The following is a 12,818-nucleotide window of genomic DNA, read 5'->3' as shown; positions in this document are numbered from 1 at the left end:
TAAATGAAACCATTTTACATTAGCAGTCCCTACAAAAAAGAGTAAGTGACAAAGTGGATTGGCAGACAAGGAAAACAAAATGACCAACCAAGTAGTTTATGAAAAATTGGCAGTTCAATGGCAAGCAAAAACAAAAGACAATATAAGGTCAGCCAGCAGAATTAAATCATGTTTAATTGCACAATACTGAGACTATATAGGAAAAAAACCCACAAAGATTAAAAATTACAGAAATCCATTCTATTAATTTCATTGTAAACACTTCACACTTTGTCCTCTTTCACCCTGCCCCAAACCAGATATGTTAGATAGCCTTCCAAAAAGAAAATAAAAATTTAGAAACCAGAACTTCATTTGCCAGTATTTCCAGAAAAACTAAATGCTGTCTACATTGATGGCTTCTCTTAGACTCATCTGCAATACTACAGCAAATATTTTAAGCAACTCCACATTCACTGGAGTAGTACTTCCAAACAATTTAAAAAAATCCACTAGTTAAACTTGGTTTGCTGAATCTCAAAAAAAAAAAAAAAAAGAAAAGGTATGAATATTGAGACCAAGAACATTTAAATTTAACAGTGTGACAAAACATCTTGGGTTTGTAGTTTTTCAGAATGAACTTTCTTCTGCACTCTGGACACAACAATATAAAAAATATACCATTATTAATGAGACAAAATGTAACAAGAAAGAAAAAGGTCTGCAGAAAGGAGGATATAAATTTAAATAAGCTCTTGGGTAGCCTTATCAAGTCATTGTTACCACAGCATTTGTGCAGGATTGGATGTACATTTTTGGTTTTCCAAAGGTTAAACAAAACCACTGAGCACTTTTCCCAACTTTCAACTTCATTGGAAAATACAAAAATTGACATTCAATTTCACATTTTATCAAAAGCAGCAATATGGAAAAGATGAGTTCTACAGAAAACAGCAATTATCTTTTGTTAACAGCTTCAAAAATCTTCACGTCTTAAAAATAAGAACAAATCTACCATGTTTTGAGTTTGTTTTTGAAAAAAATGCTAGAAAACCAAAAATCAGTAAAACTGCAAAATATTAGTTTTCACTTAGATCATAGAAATTATTAAACCAAAGTCCTTCTCAAAAGAAAGTATTGCGTTTTCATTCTTCTGTAAGAAATGCTTTTCAAATGTTGCTGGGTTTTATTTCTTAATATTGCAGAAGAAAATAGATTCACTCACATGTTAAATTTCAAGACTATATTCTTCAGCTAGTGATTTCAAAAAGGTTTTCCATCTGGCCTAACTTGTAAGTTTTCATCCTAGTATGAAAAAAGCTTGAAAAATCTAAATAAAACAGCCATATCAAGATATAGGAAATGCATCAGTAAGGTAAAAAAGTAAATAAAATTTAGAATTTGTTATTTGTTGTGCTGTGCATCAGTCCAGAGAAATACGAAGAGTGTGATATGTAATTTGAGGCAGAAAGATTATTTCATGGAAGAGTTCACTTGTTTCCCCAGTTACCTATAAGAGAGGGTAACAATTTTCTGCATAGTTGCATAGAGAAAACAATCAGCAGAACATTAGGTATGGCAGGAATCAGGCCATACCTAATATCAGGCTTCACTAAATTACTTAAGTTTCTTCAAATACTTAGGTGCTTATTACTTCACCAATTGTTTTGCAGAAACTGTCAGGCACTTTGTGAAAAACAGCTAGTGCATTTAATTTGACACGACTTTTGAAGGCACAAAGCTTGTAGCAACTTAAGCTTTTTTACAATTCAAAATTAATTCTTGACTAGAAGCCAAGAGAGAAACAGGTCACCATAAAAAGGTTAATCTGTCAGAAAACATTAAAAAAGGGAACATGACAGAACTGTTTTGCAGTTTTAGCTACACATTAATTGAAAACCGCAGAACTTGTGTAATACAATCACTTCAAAAATTTAAATTAAATCAGATCAGAGATCAGATTCTTTTTAAAGACTCTTAAAATTCTGTGCTCTAAAACATTTAAAATTACTTTTCAGTACCTTTTCTGAAAGATTTTCAACTTCTCTGAAAATACTAGAATCTTGACAAGAAGAGAGAGTAGACAGGTCTGAGAAGCTAGGCCACATGTTCAGACCACAGTTAAGGATTCGTCAACACACTATTACTGTGTAAGTAGCTGCTAATCCAACATGCTAGCCTTATGCTTTGCCAACAAAAATCTACACAGCAGTGAAGAAACTTAACTAGAGAACTGACACAACTGCAAAATAACCGAGAACAATTGTGTCTGGTCAGCCACATCAGTCTCTCAGTGCAGTTCCAGACCAATCAGGCATTCCCCTCAACAGCAGTTATTTCTACTCAAATCTGTTATCTCATTAAACTCACCATTAGAGTCAACAACCACAGAAGAGGTGACTGGGCTACCAAGAAAGCAGTATCACTGAAGCTACAGCTTGAGCAGTAAATCCAGAAGTAAAAAAATTGTTCTATTTTTTTTACCCTAATTTTTTTTTTTTCTTAGTAGCTTCTACTACTAATAAACAGTATTAGGTAGTAATTTGGAGTATATTTTTCCCTCTCTGCTAAACTGATGCTTGTTCAAATGATACCTTTTAAGCACTGAATTTAAGAGTACATGTTAGATCTTTTGAAGTTGACTGGAAAAGGATCCACTCAAACCTGAAACAGATTTTTCCCATTTTACCCTGCTGAACCTGAACTTCAGAATTGGACCCAAAGAGTTCTTCAGATCTCAGTCTGTGGAAACTAATCTACGAAAACTGCTAACAGGTTTCAGGAAAGAAAAAAATCAAGATGAAAAATAAGCACAAAATGTCAATACCAATGATACCAAGTGCAGGACACCAGCTGATGCACTAAATACAACTGCACTGGTTAATCTTTTCTGCCAAAGGAAACAGACTGGTCATACTACATCTTTGCCTGTCTGTCCCATTAAACTTTGGTTCTCCATCTTGTATCAATCAAGCTTAAAAAAAAGTGGAAGATGCACACAGAGAGAAGACTTCAGAAGGATTTGGTTGTTAAACACCTCACTGGGCAGCCAGTGATTACACAGCAGCAGTTTAATAAATCATCTCTTATCTGACAAAGGATGCTTTCAGAGAACTGTGTTTACTGTAGAAAGAGAGAAAATAAAACTCAGGCTTTGTTAGTTCATCTGGATGGAAAGTTGATCTGAATTCCAGCTCGTTGGCCTAGAGCATTCTTTTCAAGATATACTGAGAGGGTAAATTTAGGAGAACTAAAAATGGGGTGCTTTACCTACTTGGATATTGTACTTTAGGTGTGCACTAAGATCTAAAGGGATTCTTATGGATTGTTTAATAGCTGCAGACAACTGAACTGGTCCAACAGGACTCTGAAGGAACAGTACAGTACGGAATATGCATGTGGTGGATTGATCCAGGCTGAATGCCAGGTGCCCAAAGGTGCTGTATCACTCCCCTCCTCAGCTGGACAGGGGAGAGAAAATATAACAAAAGGCTCCTGGGTTGAGATAAAGGCAGGGAGAGATCACTCACCAGGTACCATCACAGGTGAAACAGACTCAATGAGGGCAAACTGGTTCCATTTATTACCAATCAAATCAGGGTACAATGAGAAATAAAACTAAATCTTAAAAACACCTTCCCCTCACCTCTCTCTTCTTCTCAGGCTCACCTTCACTCCCTATTTTCTCTACCTCCTCCTCCCTCCAATAGCACAGGTGGACAGGGAATGGGGTTTACAGCCAGTTCATCACACTCTGGCTCTGCCTCTTCTTCCTCCACAAGGAAAGGATTTCTCACACTTTACCCCTGTTCCCATGGGAAACAGTCTTCCATAAATTTCTGCAACATGAGTCCTTCCCACAGGCTGCAGTTCTTCACAAACTGCTCAAGCATGGGTCCCTTCCATGGGGAGTACAGTCCTTCAGGAACAGACTGCTCCAGTGTGGGCTTCCTATGAAGTCACAAGTTCTGCCAGCAAACCTGTTCAAGTCTGCATTTCTGTCTCTCCATGGGGTCACAGGTCCTGACAGGAGCCTGCTCCAGAGTAGGCTTCCCATGGGGTCACAGCCTCCTTGGGGCATCTACCTGCTGCAGTATGGGGTCCTCCCTGGGCTGCAGGTGGACATCTGCTCCACCATGGGCCTCTGTAGCATGCAGGGGGACAGCCTACCCTACACCCTGGTCTGCACCACAGGCTGCAGGGGAATCTCTGCTTCTATGTCTGAAGCACCTCCTCCTCCTTCTTCACTGACAGTGATGTCTGCAGGGCTGTTTCTCACACATATTCTCACTCCTCTCTTCAGCTGCAGGGTGTTTTTCCCTCCCTTCTTAGACACGTATCCCAGAGATGCTACCACCGTAACTGATAGGCTCAGCCTTGGTCAGTGGCAGGTCCCTCTAGGAGATGGCAGGTCCCTCTTGGAGATGTCCCTCCATTGGACACAGGGCTAGTTTTAGCAGCTTCTCACAGAATTCACCTCTGTAACTAACTTGCTACCAAAACCTTGCCACACAAACCCAATATAATCCAATCACAAAGCAGTAGTATATATGCAGTCATTAAGTGCTCCCTTTGCTCTAAGGCACAAAGCATACAGATCTGACCAAAGCATCAAAAATACCTGCAATACATTCTTTACAAACCTCCTCTGCAGGTTTACAGCCATCTGGATGGTCCACTAGCACTGGTGGCAAAATCCCGATCCATTGCTGTAGAGCACCTGTGGCAGGAACCATAGAGCAACAGACTGGCCTAGGACATTCCGACATAAACATAGAAGCAAAAGAGGTCTTCCAACCACAAGGTCTTAAGGCTGTCCTAGAAGAAAAACAGAAATTCATGTAAGTTCCTAGCTCAGCTCTGGTAGAGCTTGAGGTGGAAGGGGAAGAATGTTTCACATTAAAGATTTCAAAATCCAAATTCCTGTGCAAGGGAGAAGGAGTCAAAGATTGTTTCTAAAAAGAGGCAGTGAACTGAGCTTGTGAGGAAAACAACATATGCAGAGTAGAGTGGAGAGGTGGAACAAGTCATCAACATTTTTTAGCCTTTCAGATGATATGATTTAAGTGGGAGGACTGCCTGTCCTCCCAAATAAGCAGTTATCTATTTTTGAGTTCTATATATGTCATCCTCTATCCAATCATGAACACTTAGCACAACAAACTATGAATTGTTCTCAATAAGGCTACAAAACAGCCTCCTCAACAGCACACATTCACATGAGCAGCTCTCCAGACGATCATTCTTTTGGACTAAATTTTGCCATACATATTCAAGTTTACAGATGTAGGGGGTTTTACATTCTTTCATCTCTCGCCCACAAGTTAAACATTAGCATTTATAATGACAGCTTTTGTAAAAAAACCCCATGATATTATAATAACATAGACCTGATGCTTAAGAAGTAATGTTTTTTCATTTCTAAAAAAAAAGTGACATCTTAAAAATGATGCCTGAGACTTTCCAAGTCTTATCTGTTTAGCAATATTGAATGAATTCCTTCCTTTATCCAGTTAATACAGCAATGTCTGAAGGAAATTCTAAGCAGCTGAAAAGTAAAGATTATATCATAACAGACAAGAGAGGAGGTTTGTTCAATTTTTAATGCAATTGTAATTTGTCAGCACTTAGGTAATATTTGCCATATATTATATGAGTTTATATCTTGTATTTGCCATATTATATATGAGCCTACTTAGTTATTCAAGTTTATTGCTCTACCTGTTTAAACTGTTAGTTGTATGTACCTGTCCAGATGAAAAATTATGTACAAGGGAGAAAAAAAATACGATGCTGACACTATGACAACATGACAGTATGGGGGAAGTACATTATAAGGAAAGCTAAGATTGGCAGTGATAGAAAGGGTGTTTGTCAACTGCTTATTCTGAAACAAATTATTATGCCAGTACTGAAGCAGGTGAAGTAAGTATAGTACTTGGCAGTTTCCCATTTATTTACATACCAAAGTAGAAAGGGAAAATGTCTCAACTCCTAATTTTGATCTCCATTGGAGGACAGATTACCAGAATACTGGTAAAGTATACTGATAGAATAGGAATACTAAGCAGAAGTGGCTTACAGTGTGATTTTTAAAAGAACTGGCTAAGGATCTCCCAGAAATTATACCAGTTTTTACCAAATCTGAAAAAAATAGGGTAGTTTCAAAGGCCAGAAAAATATGATCCAAGACATACCCAGCAGGGCACCTAACATAAATCATGTTTGTTTCCTTTCTGAACATGTTAGTATAAGAGATCATGACATCATCACAGCAACCTTCATCACAGCAAATTTGTTGGTGCCTTCATGAAGGTTAAACACAGGCTTCCATGATATGTCTGACTAGACTCTTCACATTGCACTGTAACTTACAATACACACACCAAAAAAGTCAGTGTTGCTTACGTTAAATTAGCTTTTTGTGTATTACTTTTCTTCATTAAAGCTCAAGTGCCTTACAGAGGCGGAGAACATGATTCATTTTTACAGATGGGGAAACTAGTCTGTTAAGTGGCTAAGTGGCTGGCATCTGGGAGCAAATTTTCTCCTATCTTCTCAAGAGTTTTAACTGATATATCTATCTATACATCTTATCAGGTTAGATGAAGATGCTTATTTAGTAATTTTGCTAACTCATATAGTTTTTCAAAGGAGCCTAAGATGGCAGGCTCTTTGTTCAGTGCTGTCCAGACACTGAATAGAAATAGCCCTCATAAAACACAAAACTAAAAAGCAAACAGTGAGAGCAGGACACACAGCGAATGGTCCATGTTGCCATTAGTAAGTGAGACACATCTACCAATGGTAGATGTTTGCTTATTTGTAGTGAGCTTCCACACACTTAAAAGCTTGTGATCTCCCTTGATCTCTTCTTTGGGTTACAAAAATGCCAATTCAATCATTCCTTCTGCACATACCATCTTTTCTAAATCGTCTGTCATTACCATTACACTCCTGAGGCAAATCAACTGTGCCTACAGCTTTCTTGAAGTACAGTGGCCAAAACTGATAAAAGTACTTGAATTCCACAATATAGAATGGAGTAAAAGGTTCAACTTCACATCCTCCACATTATATTATTTAGTCATACCAATACATACACACACCTCTTCTTTGTGAACAATTCTGCATTGCTAACTCTCCTTTTATAATCTGTGGTGAGGAATGGGATGGTAGGAACAACTAAACAGTTGTTCTCCATATTTTATTTTATTTTGACCTCAACATAAAGTATTTCACTTATTCGTGTAAATCACATCCCATTCTTTTAGGCTATCTTTCCAACATTTAAGACTTTCCTGAATTGCCATCCCAGCTTTGTGTAACTGCATTTATTCCCAAATACATTTATTCCCAGATTTCATAACCATATGTGTTTATATACATAAACATATACCCAGTTCATGAAGAAGAACAGTAAGCTGAAACAACTACACAAAACCCCATGCAATATGCTTTCCTTGCTGTAAGTGAACCACTGAAAAAACCTCTGGCTACTGTTAACCTAATGATCTTACACACGTCCTAAAATAGCTTTTTTTATCTGGGCCATGTTTCCTCTTACTCTGTAAGTGTATCACATGTGGCTTTCTCCAGTCCACAAGCTTCCTGTTGCAGAGGATGTTACACTGGCTTGATGATGCATTTCTAATCTTCACAGAATCACTGAATGGTTTGGGATTGGAACTAGATGATCTATAAGGTCCGTTCTAATTCCCCTGCCATGGGCAGGGACACATTCCACTAGACCAGGTTGCTCAAAGCCCCATTCAACCTGGCCTCAAACACTTCCAGGAAGGAGCATCCACAACTTCTCTGGGCAGCGTGTTTCAGTGCCTCACCATCCACTCAGTAAAGAATTTCTTTCTTATATCTAATCTGTATCTGCCCCTTGTCCTATCACTCTATGCCCCTGTAAAAAATCCCTCTCCAGCTCTCCTGTTGGCCCTCTTTAGGTACTGGAAGGTCTAAGGTCTCCCTGGAGCCTTCTCTTCTCCAGGCTGAACAGCCCCAACTGTCTCAGCCAGGCTTCCATAGGAGAGGTGTTCCAGCCCTCTGATCATCTTCGTGGTTCTCCTCTGGACTCACTGCAGCAGATGCACATGCTTCTTATGTTGGGGGCTCCAGAGCTGTTTGCAGCATGCCAGGTGGGGTCTCACAAGAGGAGAGTAGAAGGGGAGAATCACCTCCCTGGACCTGCTGTTACTTTTGCTGCAGCCCAGGACATGGTTGGCTTTCTGGGCTGCAAGTGCACATTGCAGCTCACATTGAGCTTCTCGTCAACCAACAAAACCATACTCCACCCAGCCTGTATTTGTACTCCAGGCTGATTCCTCACCCTTGGTTTATATACGGGGCATGGCATTTTATGATATGCAATATCCCTTTTGCCAGTTCAGGTCAGCTGTCCTGGCCATGCTCCCTCCCAGCTTTTTGTGCCCCCCCTCACTGTCAAGAGCATGAGGCACTAAAAAGTCCTTGACTTGGAGTAAGCACTACTTAGCAACAACTACAACATCAGTGTGTTATCAATATTATTCTCATACTGAATCCAAAATACAACTCTGTACTATCTACTAAAAAGAAAATTAATTCTATCCCAGCTAAAACCTAAAAATGAAATTTTTCAGAATAATCCAATATTCTGAGCTTTTATTTAAACCTAAACAAATTTTAGCCAGTCATTCTAATATGCTGACCAGATTCACAGTCACAATATTTTTAAAGTGCAAAATATAATTGTCTCATATTCAAGCGTCTATACTGAATAGCCTCAATATTTCCATTCCTATTATACAGAGAACTTTCTTCTGACACATTTAATAACAGCAGCAATCATGCAGAGCTATCTCTGCACAGTATCTTTTCCTAATTGTAACACCCCACTTACCACTTTCACCTCTTCCTAAATATAATATGGATTGACTGTAGGATTTTCATTCATACATTATCTTTCCAGCTTTTTCAATCAACTTCTGTTTATTCACTGACACTCCTACACACACACAACAAAACCATGCAGCTGCCATAAAGTATGGAGCCAATTCCACTGATTCAACTTATTTTTCTACCACATCAGTACAGTGGTATGACCCTGGACGTGGTCAGAAACATCAGCGCAGGAAAGCGAACAGCAAAACATGAAAAGGAGAAAAAAATTTACAAGTCTGCCATTAAACTCCAGAGAAAACAGATTTATAACACTGAGAAAAAAACATCTTCTACCTGTTGTTCTTGAGGTGAGCAACAATATTTAAAAAAAACCAGCACAAAACCACCACAGTTTTATTCCATAGGTCTTCATGGTTTTATCTTATACAGAAAGACAGCAAGAGGAAAAAAACGAATTGAATTCTTAATGGAGACAATCCAAAATTTTTTTCCCTGCATGCAATTTGTCAGGAAAAAAAAGATTCATAGATATCTTTTATAATAGAATCAGCAAAATCATAAAGACAGGTATGTGTTTAACAGGTATAAAGTACACAGTGCTATGATACTATCTCCCAAAACTCAGAAAAAAGTTGATGAGCTAACACTTACTTTGATCAGACTGACAGCTAAAGTGTATGCCATTACTTTTCTCGGCCTTGACCAATAGCTTGTTCACCAAACAAGCAATGATTCTGGCAAGTACAGCCATGCAAACAACACAGCAGCACCTTCTTCCCACAGGCCTCCCACTGCCTCCTGTCTTCTGGGGACACTGACTCAAAGCAACACAAGAAGTGTATGAAAGGGACCAAGAGTGACTGAACCCACAGAGGTATTTTAAAGTAAACTGTAAAATGCACCCCAACCCCCACCCCCAAATCAAGACCATTGCAAAATTCATTTTCACATTGCTTGAGAGTACTACACTGCTGGAAAGCACGAGAAAAAAATAAAAATGCAAGACAGTCAACTGCTTTTACCAGTGAAGTGTCTACTGTCATATTCAGCATCATTACTAAATCTCTTTGGACTGCAAGAAACAGCTTTTTCATAATTCAAACCGTACCTACACGGTGAATCGCTCAACACGAAAAAGAAAAAAGCTATCTTTCATAACTTCACAACTGCTCTCCAGAAAGACATAAAACCAAATTATTTGCAAATCACGACTAGCACCGCTGCCATTCTTAAAACTACTGTGATGCAAAACATTAGTAAGGCAATCAGCAACAGCAGTTTGTTTTGATAGCATTAACTTACATCAGCTTTAAGTAGGAGCATGGAGCATCAATCCAGACTCGCTTGCCTTCAGTGGGACTATCAACAAAGAGTTGTATGTTGACTGCTGTGAGCTGGCAGACACCCTCTGCACCTTCTCTTCAGCCACCAGGAAACACTACCCTCATTGTTTCACAAGTATGCAAAGCAACCAGTAAGGGTGCATATGGAGGATGTGAGCCACAGTGCAAAATGCATTAGACACTTCTCAGCTCCTTCAGTTTACAAAACATTTACTGTGAAGGAACCCAGAAGTCAAAAAATCAAGATTTAGTGTCAACCAAAGTTTTTTGTTTGCATTGTTTGTTTACAAAGAGTGGGTAGTTTAGTTTTTCAGTAATATTTGTATTGTAATAGGCTATGAAAAAAGAGACTGAGCTGTACTTCGCTCTCAAAACTTCCACCTTCCTATCCTATACTTCAATAATTTCAACCTTGTTCTCTTGCCCCCTGCTCATGTGAACTGAGGTGGGACCAGCAGCAGATGCATATCCCTGACATTACAGACAACACATTTCTTGTGTAAAAAGCACAGACTTTGGACCTCACTGACAACTCTTTACCAGAAATCACATGAAGTTCAGGAGAAATCAGATAATTATCACTTACTCTAACAGCTCATGTAGTCATCTTCCTCAACAAATTCAAGTATTGGCAACAGCCTTAAACCAAGCAGCAGCAACTAGGCAGAAGTATCAGCACCTCCGGCATGCCAACCAGCATCAACCCCAGCTACCTATATAGGTGTGTCCATGTGCACAGCTTTGTACACAAAGTGGATTTCTTCATCTAGTTTTTATAAATGTTTATTTTCTGTTTTCTGAATACTGTTCTTTGCTAGAAAAATTGTACATAACACTAACACTGGTAAAAAAACAGAGGATGCCTTCAACTGAGAAAGATAGTGCCTTCTGTTTCACCTTTTCTACTCTTCCCTGAGTCATCAGAAAAGAGTAAAAGTTTCCAGACCCACTGAGGAAAAACATCCTATTAAATTATGAATACAAAATAGTTAAATACATAATTACATTAAAATCAATGACAGCTGCCCTCATAAATTTTACATTCTGTAAAACTGCATGCCCTATGATCAATGCTTTCTTCCAACAGCAAGTAGAAGGCTTCAGAAAAGCTGTCTGCTATATTCTCAGGTCTAATACTCAAATGAATATTCTGTAACATCCCTTTCTCTGATGTGATGCAAACACTCCAGAAAGCAGGAAAGCTTACAGGTGGATGGCGCAGGAGAACAGAGCTTAGGGAAAAAAATGTACATGATTTATTGCCATACCCAGGTTCTCCATTTCCACTGATAATTACTAATGGAACTACAGACAGTGAAATACCTACAAATATTTCCCATTACCTCAGATATGATCAGAGGGATTCAAAATTACAAACATTCAAATATGCTGCTTTAATGGTGCTTAAAAGACTACAACCTCTGCCTTTCATGGGCCAAGAACTCAGTTTGCAAGTGGTAACAAGCCACTGTGGGATAATAAAGTTACAGCAATCCTCCTGTATGCAGAGAAAGGGAACTACAGAATGTTCTACTTCTAATAAGAGGCTTAGATTTTTTGAGTTCACACATACACAGAGAGTATTATAGCAGGCACTGCTACAGTATTAAGCAGCACATTACTTAAAGTGTAAAAAAGTGGGAGGGGGAGGTACCCAAGCAAGATCCTAAGAACTGACATTCACAAGAGGTAGTACTTGAAATAAATCAACTGGTAAATTTGTAAAAGCAAATGTCAAATTTACACAGTGCTTCTCAACATTTACAAAGGACCTCAATGATATTAATATTTTCACACAAAGATAATAAACAAAGTGCAAAGTCATAGAAAGTCCCCCAGGTAAAACTACTGCTCCACACATCCAATTATGTCTCTTTAGACACTGAGAAATCATTTCTTCCAGTACTCTGGCATAAGAGACAGATTACTGTCCATTCAGCTCTATAGCTTCATTGCAAAAGAAATACAAATATTAGAGTTCCAAATCAAATCATTTGTGGGTGTATACAGAGCTAAAAAAGGCTGTTTATATATTTAATGACTTAGGAACCAAATGAAACCATAAAAAATGCTCACAAATCAAAAAGGAAGTAGTCTCCTGCAATATGTAATTAGCACTTGTTAATCAAAGAGGAAAATGAGAAAATTGTATTCTTGTCCACAAGCTGTTACAAAGTCCAATATTATCACACATTACAACATCAGTCCCCCTGTAAATAGTGGAAATATTAGACACAGCTGTTTAAAAAGTGAGCAAGCATATCATAACTCCAAAGTCCAAAATAACACACTGTTTATTAGGAGGATTTTAACTACGGGAGCAGTTAAGTTTACAGTACATAAAAGTAAATCTTTAGAAAGAAGTTAGCCTAGGGCACAGAAGTAATACATAGAACCTCCCATAGGAAAAAAGTCTAGCCTGGGGACTCAGTCCTTTAAAAATATTAATGTTCTATTTAAAACCAAAATTTTGTGGTGAGGGAAATAAATGGAAATGAAGAGGGAATGGGTTTCGGCCTTCTGCCAGATTTAAAGCATTTCAGTAAGACTGTCTGTCAGTGTCACCAGGAGAAAACGTACCCAAACCAACAAACTGCTTGA

At 38.4% G+C, this 12,818-nt stretch overlaps 1 protein-coding gene across 3 annotated transcripts in view; it reads right to left on the bottom strand.

Moving 5' to 3' along the window:
- Window positions 1-12,818, bottom strand: part of GALNT1 (polypeptide N-acetylgalactosaminyltransferase 1) — an 88,413-nt gene that overhangs the window by 59,405 nt on the left and 16,190 nt on the right. The window contains exon 2 of one of the 3 annotated variants that reach the window (XM_051812649.1): window positions 4,601-4,797. The exons of 1 other annotated variant lie outside the window; for it this stretch is intronic. The gene's annotated coding sequence lies outside the window, so the exon portion shown is untranslated. The remainder of the gene's footprint in view (window positions 1-4,600; window positions 4,798-12,818) is intronic. One more of the 3 variants, XM_051812647.1, reaches the window with a different exon arrangement.

The sequence above is a fragment of the Manacus candei genome, unplaced genomic scaffold (genome assembly GCF_025592945.1).
Source record: "Manacus candei isolate 608988 ecotype Guabito, Panama unplaced genomic scaffold, ASM2559294v1 h1tg000088l, whole genome shotgun sequence".
Lineage (NCBI taxonomy): Eukaryota > Metazoa > Chordata > Aves > Passeriformes > Pipridae > Manacus > Manacus candei.
Note: the sequence above shows the minus strand (reverse complement) of the source record. Positions and strands in the feature narration are given on the sequence as shown.